Genomic DNA, 15,678 nt, shown 5'->3' on the forward strand with positions numbered 1-15,678 from the left:
CTTGTGCCCGTTGAGGTTCTTTTCTCTCTTATGTTGGTTTGTCTGACCAAGTTCACAAGGACCATTAGGTTCTTCACTAACTGTATCCATGCAAGTCCTCCTCACGTCTATGACAGGGGTGCTGATGTCCTGCGAAATGTGGTTTGCTTCCTGTCGCTGGATTTCATTCGACTGACTTGACTGACTTCATAAGAAGTACTGATCAATGCGAGGCCCTTGTCCCTTCTCCCTCAAGCATTTCATTCTCCCTTGATGAATCTTCAAACCCCTGACCGTTGTCGCCTTGCTCCAGCCGCAGACACAAACCTGGAGTTCCACGTCTTTGTCAACTGCAGATCTTGAAGTAGTCTTTTGTGAAGTACTCTCCATACTCATATCCGTTTCCGTTCCTAAGTCGTTAACCGTGTTGTCCAACGTTGAGTCATCTTCCGCCCCCGCTCTCGCAGACTCTAGGGATATTTTTCTCTTTAATTTCTTAGAAGCCTTGGGTGGGTATGTCCAGCATCCTGTAAACACAGAGCTGGATACTGCCGACAAGGGTAGCTAACCCTTGCCAGCCCCAATGGGGTCTCTTTCCTCCTGTCAGCTGTCTCTTCAGGCTGTCACGAGGTCTTTCCCTTGTTGCCAGCTGCACTATTCACAGCAGTCACCGGATGTATCCAGCTCTTCATGATTTCCATTACATGAGAGTAGATGTTAAAACTTCATGCTGATTTGAACTCGGCTCTCGCCAAAATAAGCACCAAAATAAACATATATTCAGGAAATGCAATACATATATTCAGCAAAGAAACATATTAAACAGAAGTTTATGAATTGATATTATTTTGTATCCTGAGTTTTTCTATGTATTATTGAGATGTGCGTGCTATTTGAAATGTATTTGAGCGTGATTTGTATTTCGTTTGATTTGTTTAGCGAGACGGTGAGCTCCCATCAGCCCAGCTCTTTTCTTTCACTTGAGTTCTATCGATTCTGCACTACATGGAAGCGTCGTTTCCGTCAGCAGGATTTGTGGACTGTGGCTATTAACAACTACGCTCCCTTTCATGGATACTGATGAAATAAAGCGAGAATTATTTTACACTGCCAACTCATCCTTTGTTTATAAGCACTATGTCCATGCATAACAATGCATGTCATGGTTTCAGTGTTTATTTGTTCAGTAAAAACCCGATCAAGGTTTGATATCTATTTTTCACACAAATTAATGGGCTTCCTCCAAAGAGAAAGCCTGCTGGACAAATACTAAAAGAGCTAAAAATCCATTTAGCAAATAAGCCGAGGTCCCGTCCACCCTTCTAAACTTGAACCATATTGAAGTTCTGGTGACCAAATAATAAATGAATAACTAACGCAATGCCGCGCGCACACCCGCATTCTACACATGAGAACAAACCGGGTTAATGCGCGCTCTCATGTTCTGCGAAGAGTAACTGATTAATAAAATAAGAGACCCGTTTACCATGAAGTCTGATATGCAAATTTATTGCCCATTTCAGCCAATCGCGTCACTTTGTTGTTCTTCACTAAAAATGCTCACAGCCATTTTTACCCGTTTTAAGTTTTGATTCACGGACGATTTTAAAAGAAATAAATGTAGTTTTTAAAATAACTGCAAGATGACATGAAACTGTGGATAAATAAATCAATTACACTGTCAAAATAAAAGCGAAACTGCTGATAAGAGAAAGGATCCTCGAGGAGGTTAAGAAGCATTTAAACTAGAAAGGAAGGGCGGAGAAGTAAAAAAAAAACATAAGGGAGACTACATCAAAACAAGGGCAACAAGTCTTGCAAGCTTGTCTTTTATGACCCCTTGGAAAAGACAGAGTCCCTCCTTCTAACTTTGTTCTGCTCTTCTCCATTCCTTCCTCAGCTGCCTCCTTTCTCTAACTAAGCGTTCAATCTCCTGTTGCCGTCTCGACTTTCCAGAAATAATTTGTACTTTTTCCTTCCTTTCTTCAACTCCAAACATCTCGCTTCCTTAGGCATAGATGATGTCCCCAAATTTATCCAGCTTCTTTTCAACTGTTCCACTTAACCTTTCCAACGCAAAGCAGAGATCTGTGTTTACTGTGTCCCACGCAGTTTTCACACAAGCTCTTGGTCATTTAACTCTAGGCTTGTGCCCGTTGAGGTTCTTTTCTCTCTTATGTTGGTTTGTCTGACCAAGTTCACAAGGACCATTAGGTTCTTCACTAACTGTATCCATGCAAGTCCTCCTCACGTCTATGACAGGGGTGCTGATGTCCTGCGAAATGTGGTTTGCTTCCTGTCGCTGGATTTCATTCGACTGACTTGACTGACTTCATAAGAAGTACTGATCAATGCGAGGCCCTTGTCCCTTCTCCCTCAAGCATTTCATTCTCCCTTGATGAATCTTCAAACCCCTGACCGTTGTCGCCTTGCTCCAGCCGCAGACACAAACCTGGAGTTCCACGTCTTTGTCAACTGCAGATCTTGAAGTAGTCTTTTGTGAAGTACTCTCCATACTCATATCCGTTTCCGTTCCTAAGTCGTTAACCGTGTTGTCCAACGTTGAGTCATCTTCCGCCCCCGCTCTCGCAGACTCTAGGGATATTTTTCTCTTTAATTTCTTAGAAGCCTTGGGTGGGTATGTCCAGCATCCTGTAAACACAGAGCTGGATACTGCCGACAAGGGTAGCTAACCCTTGCCAGCCCCAATGGGGTCTCTTTCCTCCTGTCAGCTGTCTCTTCAGGCTGTCACGAGGTCTTTCCCTTGTTGCCAGCTGCACTATTCACAGCAGTCACCGGATGTATCCAGCTCTTCATGATTTCCATTACATGAGAGTAGATGTTAAAACTTCATGCTGATTTGAACTCGGCTCTCGCCAAAATAAGCACCAAAATAAACATATATTCAGGAAATGCAATACATATATTCAGCAAAGAAACATATTAAACAGAAGTTTATGAATTGATATTATTTTGTATCCTGAGTTTTTCTATGTATTATTGAGATGTGCGTGCTATTTGAAATGTATTTGAGCGTGATTTGTATTTCGTTTGATTTGTTTAGCGAGACGGTGAGCTCCCATCAGCCCAGCTCTTTTCTTTCACTTGAGTTCTATCGATTCTGCACTACATGGAAGCGTCGTTTCCGTCAGCAGGATTTGTGGACTGTGGCTATTAACAACTACGCTCCCTTTCATGGATACTGATGAAATAAAGCGAGAATTATTTTACACTGCCAACTCATCCTTTGTTTATAAGCACTATGTCCATGCATAACAATGCATGTCATGGTTTCAGTGTTTATTTGTTCAGTAAAAACCCGATCAAGGTTTGATATCTATTTTTCACACAAATTAATGGGCTTCCTCCAAAGAGAAAGCCTGCTGGACAAATACTAAAAGAGCTAAAAATCCATTTAGCAAATAAGCCGAGGTCCCGTCCACCCTTCTAAACTTGAACCATATTGAAGTTCTGGTGACCAAATAATAAATGAATAACTAACGCAATGCCGCGCGCACACCCGCATTCTACACATGAGAACAAACCGGGTTAATGCGCGCTCTCATGTTCTGCGAAGAGTAACTGATTAATAAAATAAGAGACCCGTTTACCATGAAGTCTGATATGCAAATTTATTGCCCATTTCAGCCAATCGCGTCACTTTGTTGTTCTTCACTAAAAATGCTCACAGCCATTTTTACCCGTTTTAAGTTTTGATTCACGGACGATTTTAAAAGAAATAAATGTAGTTTTTAAAATAACTGCAAGATGACATGAAACTGTGGATAAATAAATCAATTACACTGTCAAAATAAAAGCGAAACTGCTGATAAGAGAAAGGATCCTCGAGGAGGTTAAGAAGCATTTAAACTAGAAAGGAAGGGCGGAGAAGTAAAAAAAAAACATAAGGGAGACTACATCAAAACAAGGGCAACAAGTCTTGCAAGCTTGTCTTTTATGACCCCTTGGAAAAGACAGAGTCCCTCCTTCTAACTTTGTTCTGCTCTTCTCCATTCCTTCCTCAGCTGCCTCCTTTCTCTAACTAAGCGTTCAATCTCCTGTTGCCGTCTCGACTTTCCAGAAATAATTTGTACTTTTTCCTTCCTTTCTTCAACTCCAAACATCTCGCTTCCTTAGGCATAGATGATGTCCCCAAATTTATCCAGCTTCTTTTCAACTGTTCCACTTAACCTTTCCAACGCAAAGCAGAGATCTGTGTTTACTGTGTCCCACGCAGTTTTCACACAAGCTCTTGGTCATTTAACTCTAGGCTTGTGCCCGTTGAGGTTCTTTTCTCTCTTATGTTGGTTTGTCTGACCAAGTTCACAAGGACCATTAGGTTCTTCACTAACTGTATCCATGCAAGTCCTCCTCACGTCTATGACAGGGGTGCTGATGTCCTGCGAAATGTGGTTTGCTTCCTGTCGCTGGATTTCATTCGACTGACTTGACTGACTTCATAAGAAGTACTGATCAATGCGAGGCCCTTGTCCCTTCTCCCTCAAGCATTTCATTCTCCCTTGATGAATCTTCAAACCCCTGACCGTTGTCGCCTTGCTCCAGCCGCAGACACAAACCTGGAGTTCCACGTCTTTGTCAACTGCAGATCTTGAAGTAGTCTTTTGTGAAGTACTCTCCATACTCATATCCGTTTCCGTTCCTAAGTCGTTAACCGTGTTGTCCAACGTTGAGTCATCTTCCGCCCCCGCTCTCGCAGACTCTAGGGATATTTTTCTCTTTAATTTCTTAGAAGCCTTGGGTGGGTATGTCCAGCATCCTGTAAACACAGAGCTGGATACTGCCGACAAGGGTAGCTAACCCTTGCCAGCCCCAATGGGGTCTCTTTCCTCCTGTCAGCTGTCTCTTCAGGCTGTCACGAGGTCTTTCCCTTGTTGCCAGCTGCACTATTCACAGCAGTCACCGGATGTATCCAGCTCTTCATGATTTCCATTACATGAGAGTAGATGTTAAAACTTCATGCTGATTTGAACTCGGCTCTCGCCAAAATAAGCACCAAAATAAACATATATTCAGGAAATGCAATACATATATTCATTAAAGAAACATATTAAACAGAAGTTTATGAATGGATATTATTTTGTATCCTGAGTTTTTCTATGTATTATTGAGATGTGCGTGCTATTTGAAATGTATTTGAGCGTGATTTGTATTTCGTTTGATTTGTTTAGCGAGACGGTGAGCTCCCATCAGCCCAGCTCTTTTCTTTCACTTGAGTTCTATCGATTCTGCACTACATGGAAGCGTCGTTTCCGTCAGCAGGATTTGTGGACTGTGACTATTAACAACTACGCTCCCTTTCATGGATACTGATGAAATAAAGCGAGAATTATTTTACACTGCCAACTCATCCTTTGTTTATAAGCACTATGTCCATGCAAAACAATGCATGTCATGGTTTCAGTGTTTATTTGTTCAGTAAAAACCCGATCAAGGTTTGATATCTATTTTTCACACAAATTAATGGGCTTCCTCCAAAGAGAAAGCCTGCTGGACAAATACTAAAAGAGCTAAAAATCCATTTAGCAAATAAGCCGAGGTCCCGTCCACCCTTCTTAACTTGAACCATATTGAAGTTCTGGTGACCAAATAATAAATGAATAACTAACGCAATGCCGCACGCACACCCGCATTCTACACATGAGAACAAACCGGGTTAATGCGCGCTCTCATGTTCTGCGAAGAGTAACTGATTAATAAAATAAGAGACCCGTTTACCATGAAGTCTGATATGCAAATTTATTGCCCATTTCAGCCAATCGCGTCACTTTGTTGTTCTTCACTAAAAATGCTCACAGCCATTTTTACCCGTTTTAAGTTTTGATTCACGGACGATTTTAAAAGAAATAAATGTAGTTTTTAAAATAACTGCAAGATGACATGAAACTGTGGATAAATAAATCAATTACACTGTCAAAATAAAAGCGAAACTGCTGATAAGAGAAAGGATCCTCGAGGAGGTTAAGAAGCATTTAAACTAGAAAGGAAGGGCGGAGAAGTAAAAAAAAAACATAAGGGAGACTACATCAAAACAAGGGCAACAAGTCTTGCAAGCTTGTCTTTTATGACCCCTTGGAAAAGACAGAGTCCCTCCTTCTAACTTTGTTCTGCTCTTCTCCATTCCTTCCTCAGCTGCCTCTTTTCTCTAACTAAGCGTTCAATCTCCTGTTGCCGTCTCGACTTTCCAGAAATAATTTGTACTTTTTCCTTCCTTTCTTCAACTCCAAACATCTCGCTTCCTTAGGCATAGATGATGTCCCCAAATTTATCCAGCTTCTTTTCAACTGTTCCACTTAACCTTTCCAACGCAAAGCAGAGATCTGTGTTTACTGTGTCCCACGCAGTTTTCACACAAGCTCTTGGTCATTTAACTCTAGGCTTGTGCCCGTTGAGGTTCTTTTCTCTCTTATGTTGGTTTGTCTGACCAAGTTCACAAGGACCATTAGGTTCTTCACTAACTGTATCCATGCACGTCCTCCTCACGTCTATGACAGGGGTGCTGATGTCCTGCGAAATGTGGTTTGCTTCCTGTCGCTGGATTTCATTCGACTGACTTGACTGACTTCATAAGAAGTACTGATCAATGCGAGGCCCTTGTCCCTTCTCCCTCAAGCATTTCATTCTCCCTTGATGAATCTTCAAACCCCTGACCGTTGTCGCCTTGCTCCAGCCGCAGACACAAACCTGGAGTTCCACGTCTTTGTTAACTGCAGATCTTGAAGTAGTCTTTTGTGAAGTACTCTCCATACTCATATCCGTTTCCATTCCTAAGTCGTTAACCGTGTTGTCCAACGTTGAGTCATCTTCCGCCCCCGCTCTCGCAGACTCTAGGGATATTTTTCTCTTTAATTTCTTAGAAGCCTTGGGTGGGTATGTCCAGCATCCTGTAAACACAGAGCTGGATACTGCCGACAAGGGTAGCTAACCCTTGCCAGCCCCAATGGGGTCTCTTTCCTCCTGTCAGCTGTCTCTTCAGGCTGTCACGAGGTCTTTCCCTTGTTGCCAGCTGCACTATTCACAGCAGTCACCGGATGTATCCAGCTCTTCATGATTTCCATTACATGAGAGTAGATGTTAAAACTTCATGCTGATTTGAACTCGGCTCTCGCCAAAATAAGCACCAAAATAAACATATATTCAGGAAATGCAATACATATATTCAGCAAAGAAACATATTAAACAGAAGTTTATGAATTGATATTATTTTGTATCCTGAGTTTTTCTATGTATTATTGAGATGTGCGTGCTATTTGAAATGTATTTGAGCGTGATTTGTATTTCGTTTGATTTGTTTAGCGAGACGGTGAGCTCCCATCAGCCCAGCTCTTTTCTTTCACTTGAGTTCTATCGATTCTGCACTACATGGAAGCGTCGTTTCCGTCAGCAGGATTTGTGGACTGTGGCTATTAACAACTACGCTCCCTTTCATGGATACTGATGAAATAAAGCGAGAATTATTTTACACTGCCAACTCATCCTTTGTTTATAAGCACTATGTCCATGCATAACAATGCATGTCATGGTTTCAGTGTTTATTTGTTCAGTAAAAACCCGATCAAGGTTTGATATCTATTTTTCACACAAATTAATGGGCTTCCTCCAAAGAGAAAGCCTGCTGGACAAATACTAAAAGAGCTAAAAATCCATTTAGCAAATAAGCCGAGGTCCCGTCCACCCTTCTAAACTTGAACCATATTGAAGTTCTGGTGACCAAATAATAAATGAATAACTAACGCAATGCCGCGCGCACACCCGCATTCTACACATGAGAACAAACCGGGTTAATGCGCGCTCTCATGTTCTGCGAAGAGTAACTGATTAATAAAATAAGAGACCCGTTTACCATGAAGTCTGATATGCAAATTTATTGCCCATTTCAGCCAATCGCGTCACTTTGTTGTTCTTCACTAAAAATGCTCACAGCCATTTTTACCCGTTTTAAGTTTTGATTCACGGACGATTTTAAAAGAAATAAATGTAGTTTTTAAAATAACTGCAAGATGACATGAAACTGTGGATAAATAAATCAATTACACTGTCAAAATAAAAGCGAAACTGCTGATAAGAGAAAGGATCCTCGAGGAGGTTAAGAAGCATTTAAACTAGAAAGGAAGGGCGGAGAAGTAAAAAAAAAACATAAGGGAGACTACATCAAAACAAGGGCAACAAGTCTTGCAAGCTTGTCTTTTATGACCCCTTGGAAAAGACAGAGTCCCTCCTTCTAACTTTGTTCTGCTCTTCTCCATTCCTTCCTCAGCTGCCTCCTTTCTCTAACTAAGCGTTCAATCTCCTGTTGCCGTCTCGACTTTCCAGAAATAATTTGTACTTTTTCCTTCCTTTCTTCAACTCCAAACATCTCGCTTCCTTAGGCATAGATGATGTCCCCAAATTTATCCAGCTTCTTTTCAACTGTTCCACTTAACCTTTCCAACGCAAAGCAGAGATCTGTGTTTACTGTGTCCCACGCAGTTTTCACACAAGCTCTTGGTCATTTAACTCTAGGCTTGTGCCCGTTGAGGTTCTTTTCTCTCTTATGTTGGTTTGTCTGACCAAGTTCACAAGGACCATTAGGTTCTTCACTAACTGTATCCATGCAAGTCCTCCTCACGTCTATGACAGGGGTGCTGATGTCCTGCGAAATGTGGTTTGCTTCCTGTCGCTGGATTTCATTCGACTGACTTGACTGACTTCATAAGAAGTACTGATCAATGCGAGGCCCTTGTCCCTTCTCCCTCAAGCATTTCATTCTCCCTTGATGAATCTTCAAACCCCTGACCGTTGTCGCCTTGCTCCAGCCGCAGACACAAACCTGGAGTTCCACGTCTTTGTCAACTGCAGATCTTGAAGTAGTCTTTTGTGAAGTACTCTCCATACTCATATCCGTTTCCGTTCCTAAGTCGTTAACCGTGTTGTCCAACGTTGAGTCATCTTCCGCCCCCGCTCTCGCAGACTCTAGGGATATTTTTCTCTTTAATTTCTTAGAAGCCTTGGGTGGGTATGTCCAGCATCCTGTAAACACAGAGCTGGATACTGCCGACAAGGGTAGCTAACCCTTGCCAGCCCCAATGGGGTCTCTTTCCTCCTGTCAGCTGTCTCTTCAGGCTGTCACGAGGTCTTTCCCTTGTTGCCAGCTGCACTATTCACAGCAGTCACCGGATGTATCCAGCTCTTCATGATTTCCATTACATGAGAGTAGATGTTAAAACTTCATGCTGATTTGAACTCGGCTCTCGCCAAAATAAGCACCAAAATAAACATATATTCAGGAAATGCAATACATATATTCAGCAAAGAAACATATTAAACAGAAGTTTATGAATTGATATTATTTTGTATCCTGAGTTTTTCTATGTATTATTGAGATGTGCGTGCTATTTGAAATGTATTTGAGCGTGATTTGTATTTCGTTTGATTTGTTTAGCGAGACGGTGAGCTCCCATCAGCCCAGCTCTTTTCTTTCACTTGAGTTCTATCGATTCTGCACTACATGGAAGCGTCGTTTCCGTCAGCAGGATTTGTGGACTGTGGCTATTAACAACTACGCTCCCTTTCATGGATACTGATGAAATAAAGCGAGAATTATTTTACACTGCCAACTCATCCTTTGTTTATAAGCACTATGTCCATGCATAACAATGCATGTCATGGTTTCAGTGTTTATTTGTTCAGTAAAAACCCGATCAAGGTTTGATATCTATTTTTCACACAAATTAATGGGCTTCCTCCAAAGAGAAAGCCTGCTGGACAAATACTAAAAGAGCTAAAAATCCATTTAGCAAATAAGCCGAGGTCCCGTCCACCCTTCTAAACTTGAACCATATTGAAGTTCTGGTGACCAAATAATAAATGAATAACTAACGCAATGCCGCGCGCACACCCGCATTCTACACATGAGAACAAACCGGGTTAATGCGCGCTCTCATGTTCTGCGAAGAGTAACTGATTAATAAAATAAGAGACCCGTTTACCATGAAGTCTGATATGCAAATTTATTGCCCATTTCAGCCAATCGCGTCACTTTGTTGTTCTTCACTAAAAATGCTCACAGCCATTTTTACCCGTTTTAAGTTTTGATTCACGGACGATTTTAAAAGAAATAAATGTAGTTTTTAAAATAACTGCAAGATGACATGAAACTGTGGATAAATAAATCAATTACACTGTCAAAATAAAAGCGAAACTGCTGATAAGAGAAAGGATCCTCGAGGAGGTTAAGAAGCATTTAAACTAGAAAGGAAGGGCGGAGAAGTAAAAAAAAAACATAAGGGAGACTACATCAAAACAAGGGCAACAAGTCTTGCAAGCTTGTCTTTTATGACCCCTTGGAAAAGACAGAGTCCCTCCTTCTAACTTTGTTCTGCTCTTCTCCATTCCTTCCTCAGCTGCCTCCTTTCTCTAACTAAGCGTTCAATCTCCTGTTGCCGTCTCGACTTTCCAGAAATAATTTGTACTTTTTCCTTCCTTTCTTCAACTCCAAACATCTCGCTTCCTTAGGCATAGATGATGTCCCCAAATTTATCCAGCTTCTTTTCAACTGTTCCACTTAACCTTTCCAACGCAAAGCAGAGATCTGTGTTTACTGTGTCCCACGCAGTTTTCACACAAGCTCTTGGTCATTTAACTCTAGGCTTGTGCCCGTTGAGGTTCTTTTCTCTCTTATGTTGGTTTGTCTGACCAAGTTCACAAGGACCATTAGGTTCTTCACTAACTGTATCCATGCAAGTCCTCCTCACGTCTATGACAGGGGTGCTGATGTCCTGCGAAATGTGGTTTGCTTCCTGTCGCTGGATTTCATTCGACTGACTTGACTGACTTCATAAGAAGTACTGATCAATGCGAGGCCCTTGTCCCTTCTCCCTCAAGCATTTCATTCTCCCTTGATGAATCTTCAAACCCCTGACCGTTGTCGCCTTGCTCCAGCCGCAGACACAAACCTGGAGTTCCACGTCTTTGTTAACTGCAGATCTTGAAGTAGTCTTTTGTGAAGTACTCTCCATACTCATATCCGTTTCCATTCCTAAGTCGTTAACCGTGTTGTCCAACGTTGAGTCATCTTCCGCCCCCGCTCTCGCAGACTCTAGGGATATTTTTCTCTTTAATTTCTTAGAAGCCTTGGGTGGGTATGTCCAGCATCCTGTAAACACAGAGCTGGATACTGCCGACAAGGGTAGCTAACCCTTGCCAGCCCCAATGGGGTCTCTTTCCTCCTGTCAGCTGTCTCTTCAGGCTGTCACGAGGTCTTTCCCTTGTTGCCAGCTGCACTATTCACAGCAGTCACCGGATGTATCCAGCTCTTCATGATTTCCATTACATGAGAGTAGATGTTAAAACTTCATGCTGATTTGAACTCGGCTCTCGCCAAAATAAGCACCAAAATAAACATATATTCAGGAAATGCAATACATATATTCAGCAAAGAAACATATTAAACAGAAGTTTATGAATTGATATTATTTTGTATCCTGAGTTTTTCTATGTATTATTGAGATGTGCGTGCTATTTGAAATGTATTTGAGCGTGATTTGTATTTCGTTTGATTTGTTTAGCGAGACGGTGAGCTCCCATCAGCCCAGCTCTTTTCTTTCACTTGAGTTCTATCGATTCTGCACTACATGGAAGCGTCGTTTCCGTCAGCAGGATTTGTGGACTGTGGCTATTAACAACTACGCTCCCTTTCATGGATACTGATGAAATAAAGCGAGAATTATTTTACACTGCCAACTCATCCTTTGTTTATAAGCACTATGTCCATGCATAACAATGCATGTCATGGTTTCAGTGTTTATTTGTTCAGTAAAAACCCGATCAAGGTTTGATATCTATTTTTCACACAAATTAATGGGCTTCCTCCAAAGAGAAAGCCTGCTGGACAAATACTAAAAGAGCTAAAAATCCATTTAGCAAATAAGCCGAGGTCCCGTCCACCCTTCTAAACTTGAACCATATTGAAGTTCTGGTGACCAAATAATAAATGAATAACTAACGCAATGCCGCGCGCACACCCGCATTCTACACATGAGAACAAACCGGGTTAATGCGCGCTCTCATGTTCTGCGAAGAGTAACTGATTAATAAAATAAGAGACCCGTTTACCATGAAGTCTGATATGCAAATTTATTGCCCATTTCAGCCAATCGCGTCACTTTGTTGTTCTTCACTAAAAATGCTCACAGCCATTTTTACCCGTTTTAAGTTTTGATTCACGGACGATTTTAAAAGAAATAAATGTAGTTTTTAAAATAACTGCAAGATGACATGAAACTGTGGATAAATAAATCAATTACACTGTCAAAATAAAAGCGAAACTGCTGATAAGAGAAAGGATCCTCGAGGAGGTTAAGAAGCATTTAAACTAGAAAGGAAGGGCGGAGAAGTAAAAAAAAAACATAAGGGAGACTACATCAAAACAAGGGCAACAAGTCTTGCAAGCTTGTCTTTTATGACCCCTTGGAAAAGACAGAGTCCCTCCTTCTAACTTTGTTCTGCTCTTCTCCATTCCTTCCTCAGCTGCCTCCTTTCTCTAACTAAGCGTTCAATCTCCTGTTGCCGTCTCGACTTTCCAGAAATAATTTGTACTTTTTCCTTCCTTTCTTCAACTCCAAACATCTCGCTTCCTTAGGCATAGATGATGTCCCCAAATTTATCCAGCTTCTTTTCAACTGTTCCACTTAACCTTTCCAACGCAAAGCAGAGATCTGTGTTTACTGTGTCCCACGCAGTTTTCACACAAGCTCTTGGTCATTTAACTCTAGGCTTGTGCCCGTTGAGGTTCTTTTCTCTCTTATGTTGGTTTGTCTGACCAAGTTCACAAGGACCATTAGGTTCTTCACTAACTGTATCCATGCAAGTCCTCCTCACGTCTATGACAGGGGTGCTGATGTCCTGCGAAATGTGGTTTGCTTCCTGTCGCTGGATTTCATTCGACTGACTTGACTGACTTCATAAGAAGTACTGATCAATGCGAGGCCCTTGTCCCTTCTCCCTCAAGCATTTCATTCTCCCTTGATGAATCTTCAAACCCCTGACCGTTGTCGCCTTGCTCCAGCCGCAGACACAAACCTGGAGTTCCACGTCTTTGTCAACTGCAGATCTTGAAGTAGTCTTTTGTGAAGTACTCTCCATACTCATATCCGTTTCCGTTCCTAAGTCGTTAACCGTGTTGTCCAACGTTGAGTCATCTTCCGCCCCCGCTCTCGCAGACTCTAGGGATATTTTTCTCTTTAATTTCTTAGAAGCCTTGGGTGGGTATGTCCAGCATCCTGTAAACACAGAGCTGGATACTGCCGACAAGGGTAGCTAACCCTTGCCAGCCCCAATGGGGTCTCTTTCCTCCTGTCAGCTGTCTCTTCAGGCTGTCACGAGGTCTTTCCCTTGTTGCCAGCTGCACTATTCACAGCAGTCACCGGATGTATCCAGCTCTTCATGATTTCCATTACATGAGAGTAGATGTTAAAACTTCATGCTGATTTGAACTCGGCTCTCGCCAAAATAAGCACCAAAATAAACATATATTCAGGAAATGCAATACATATATTCATTAAAGAAACATATTAAACAGAAGTTTATGAATGGATATTATTTTGTATCCTGAGTTTTTCTATGTATTATTGAGATGTGCGTGCTATTTGAAATGTATTTGAGCGTGATTTGTATTTCGTTTGATTTGTTTAGCGAGACGGTGAGCTCCCATCAGCCCAGCTCTTTTCTTTCACTTGAGTTCTATCGATTCTGCACTACATGGAAGCGTCGTTTCCGTCAGCAGGATTTGTGGACTGTGACTATTAACAACTACGCTCCCTTTCATGGATACTGATGAAATAAAGCGAGAATTATTTTACACTGCCAACTCATCCTTTGTTTATAAGCACTATGTCCATGCATAACAATGCATGTCATGGTTTCAGTGTTTATTTGTTCAGTAAAAACCCGATCAAGGTTTGATATCTATTTTTCACACAAATTAATGGGCTTCCTCCAAAGAGAAAGCCTGCTGGACAAATACTAAAAGAGCTAAAAATCCATTTAGCAAATAAGCCGAGGTCCCGTCCACCCTTCTAAACTTGAACCATATTGAAGTTCTGGTGACCAAATAATAAATGAATAACTAACGCAATGCCGCGCGCACACCCGCATTCTACACATGAGAACAAACCGGGTTAATGCGCGCTCTCATGTTCTGCGAAGAGTAACTGATTAATAAAATAAGAGACCCGTTTACCATGAAGTCTGATATGCAAATTTATTGCCCATTTCAGCCAATCGCGTCACTTTGTTGTTCTTCACTAAAAATGCTCACAGCCATTTTTACCCGTTTTAAGTTTTGATTCACGGACGATTTTAAAAGAAATAAATGTAGTTTTTAAAATAACTGCAAGATGACATGAAACTGTGGATAAATAAATCAATTACACTGTCAAAATAAAAGCGAAACTGCTGATAAGAGAAAGGATCCTCGAGGAGGTTAAGAAGCATTTAAACTAGAAAGGAAGGGCGGAGAAGTAAAAAAAAAACATAAGGGAGACTACATCAAAACAAGGGCAACAAGTCTTGCAAGCTTGTCTTTTATGACCCCTTGGAAAAGACAGAGTCCCTCCTTCTAACTTTGTTCTGCTCTTCTCCATTCCTTCCTCAGCTGCCTCCTTTCTCTAACTAAGCGTTCAATCTCCTGTTGCCGTCTCGACTTTCCAGAAATAATTTGTACTTTTTCCTTCCTTTCTTCAACTCCAAACATCTCGCTTCCTTAGGCATAGATGATGTCCCCAAATTTATCCAGCTTCTTTTCAACTGTTCCACTTAACCTTTCCAACGCAAAGCAGAGATCTGTGTTTACTGTGTCCCACGCAGTTTTCACACAAGCTCTTGGTCATTTAACTCTAGGCTTGTGCCCGTTGAGGTTCTTTTCTCTCTTATGTTGGTTTGTCTGACCAAGTTCACAAGGACCATTAGGTTCTTCACTAACTGTATCCATGCAAGTCCTCCTCACGTCTATGACAGGGGTGCTGATGTCCTGCGAAATGTGGTTTGCTTCCTGTCGCTGGATTTCATTCGACTGACTTGACTGACTTCATAAGAAGTACTGATCAATGCGAGGCCCTTGTCCCTTCTCCCTCAAGCATTTCATTCTCCCTTGATGAATCTTCAAACCCCTGACCGTTGTCGCCTTGCTCCAGCCGCAGACACAAACCTGGAGTTCCACGTCTTTGTCAACTGCAGATCTTGAAGTAGTCTTTTGTGAAGTACTCTCCATACTCATATCCGTTTCCGTTCCTAAGTCGTTAACCGTGTTGTCCAACGTTGAGTCATCTTCCGCCCCCGCTCTCGCAGACTCTAGGGATATTTTTCTCTTTAATTTCTTAGAAGCCTTGGGTGGGTATGTCCAGCATCCTGTAAACACAGAGCTGGATACTGCCGACAAGGGTAGCTAACCCTTGCCAGCCCCAATGGGGTCTCTTTCCTCCTGTCAGCTGTCTCTTCAGGCTGTCACGAGGTCTTTCCCTTGTTGCCAGCTGCACTATTCACAGCAGTCACCGGATGTATCCAGCTCTTCATGATTTCCATTACATGAGAGTAGATGTTAAAACTTCATGCTGATTTGAACTCGGCTCTCGCCAAAATAAGCACCAAAATAAACATATATTCAGGAAATGCAATACATATATTCATTAAAGAAACATATTAAAC

The 15,678-nt window shown here is 41.7% G+C and overlaps 7 non-coding genes across 7 annotated transcripts; all 7 read right to left on the reverse strand.

Moving 5' to 3' along the window:
* Window positions 1-1,210: 1,210 nt before the first annotated feature.
* LOC117970500 (U7 small nuclear RNA) lies at window positions 1,211-1,268 on the reverse strand. The gene has a single exon (XR_004662877.1). It is a non-coding gene; the product is annotated as a U7 small nuclear RNA (small nuclear RNA).
* Window positions 1,269-3,335: 2,067 nt separating this feature from the next.
* LOC117970523 (U7 small nuclear RNA) lies at window positions 3,336-3,393 on the reverse strand. Its single transcript, XR_004662892.1, has one exon. It is a non-coding gene; the product is annotated as a U7 small nuclear RNA (small nuclear RNA).
* A 2,067-nt stretch (window positions 3,394-5,460) lies between these two features.
* Window positions 5,461-5,518, reverse strand: LOC117970522 (U7 small nuclear RNA). Its single transcript, XR_004662891.1, has one exon. It is a non-coding gene; the product is annotated as a U7 small nuclear RNA (small nuclear RNA).
* Window positions 5,519-7,585: 2,067 nt separating this feature from the next.
* LOC117970519 (U7 small nuclear RNA) lies at window positions 7,586-7,643 on the reverse strand. Its single transcript, XR_004662888.1, has one exon. It is a non-coding gene; the product is annotated as a U7 small nuclear RNA (small nuclear RNA).
* Window positions 7,644-9,710: 2,067 nt separating this feature from the next.
* Window positions 9,711-9,768, reverse strand: LOC117970496 (U7 small nuclear RNA). Its single transcript, XR_009307973.1, has one exon. It is a non-coding gene; the product is annotated as a U7 small nuclear RNA (small nuclear RNA).
* Window positions 9,769-11,835: 2,067 nt separating this feature from the next.
* On the reverse strand, window positions 11,836-11,893 carry LOC117970499 (U7 small nuclear RNA). The gene has a single exon (XR_004662876.1). It is a non-coding gene; the product is annotated as a U7 small nuclear RNA (small nuclear RNA).
* A 2,067-nt stretch (window positions 11,894-13,960) lies between these two features.
* On the reverse strand, window positions 13,961-14,018 carry LOC117970498 (U7 small nuclear RNA). Its single transcript, XR_004662875.1, has one exon. It is a non-coding gene; the product is annotated as a U7 small nuclear RNA (small nuclear RNA).
* Between the last annotated feature and the right edge of the window lie 1,660 nt (window positions 14,019-15,678).

Source organism: Acipenser ruthenus, chromosome 20, assembly GCF_902713425.1.
Source record: "Acipenser ruthenus chromosome 20, fAciRut3.2 maternal haplotype, whole genome shotgun sequence".
NCBI classification, from domain to species: Eukaryota; Metazoa; Chordata; class Actinopteri; order Acipenseriformes; family Acipenseridae; genus Acipenser; species Acipenser ruthenus.